Genomic DNA, 1,051 nt, shown 5'->3' with positions numbered 1-1,051 from the left:
TTTCTTTGGAGACTCTATCAGTCTCCTCATTTTCTGGCTCAGAAGGGTGAACTACAACATGTTCACCATCAGGCATGGCAACCTTATTGTCAACTTTCTTTCCACTCCTAAGGGTTGTTATAGAATTCACATGATTGTATGATTTCTCTCCTTTAGGGTTAGTATCAGTTTGACTAGGGAACCTTCCATCATCTCTTTCACTAAGAAACTTAGCTATTTGGCCGACTTGAAGTTCTAAGTTAGCAAGAGACTGGGAATTATTCTTAAAATTCTGCCTGGTTTCTTCTTGAAAACCATAGTGGTTCTTTTGATACATCTCATGGTTCTTTGCTAACATAATAAGAGTTTCTTCTAAGGTGGAGACCTTTTTCTCATTCTAAAACTGGGGTTGACTTGAAGAGTTCTTAGCATAACCAAAACCTGGGGAGGATGAGAATTACTAGATTGTCCTTGATTCTGACTCTTAGACCAAGAAAAACTAGGATGGTTTCTCCAAACAGGGTTGTAAGTATCTGAGTATGGGTCAAACTTTTGACGGTTCTCAAACCTAGCATTGTTATAAACATCATGGGCTTTCTCTTCACTAACCTGACCTTCCCAGTGCATCGAGACTCAACCATGGTCGTTGTGGAATAATCTAAACCCTCATAAAGGATCTGAACTAGCCTAACCTTTTCTAAACCATGATGAGGACACTGGGATAATAAATCATTGAACCTTTCCAAATACCTATATAAAGATTCTTCCTTTTGTTGTGAAAATGTGCATATTTGCGTCCCAATAGACGATGTTTTGTGCCTAGGGAAGAACTTATTGAAAAAGGCAGATGTAAGTTGTTCATATGTCTCAATTGACTCGGAGTCCAAACTATACAACCACGACTTGGCCTTATCTTTCAGGGGAAAATGGGAATAACCTAAGTTTCAAAGCATCATCATCTAAGCCTCTAATTCTTAGAGTACTACAAATTTCCTCAAAATCCCTAACATGTTAATAAGGGTTTTCATTTTCTTTCCCTAAAAAGATTGGGAGCATCTGTAAGGTCCCAGGT

At 38.3% G+C, this 1,051-nt stretch overlaps 1 pseudogene; it reads left to right on the top strand.

Moving 5' to 3' along the window:
* Positions 1-678: 678 nt before the first annotated feature.
* Positions 679-778, top strand: LOC113292029 (annotated as a pseudogene).
* The last annotated feature ends 273 nt before the right edge of the window (positions 779-1,051 follow it).

The sequence above is a fragment of the Papaver somniferum genome, chromosome 6, assembly GCF_003573695.1.
Source record: "Papaver somniferum cultivar HN1 chromosome 6, ASM357369v1, whole genome shotgun sequence".
In the NCBI taxonomy this organism is placed as follows: Eukaryota; Viridiplantae; Streptophyta; class Magnoliopsida; order Ranunculales; family Papaveraceae; genus Papaver; species Papaver somniferum.
This window is presented reverse-complemented; position numbering and strand designations above follow the sequence as displayed.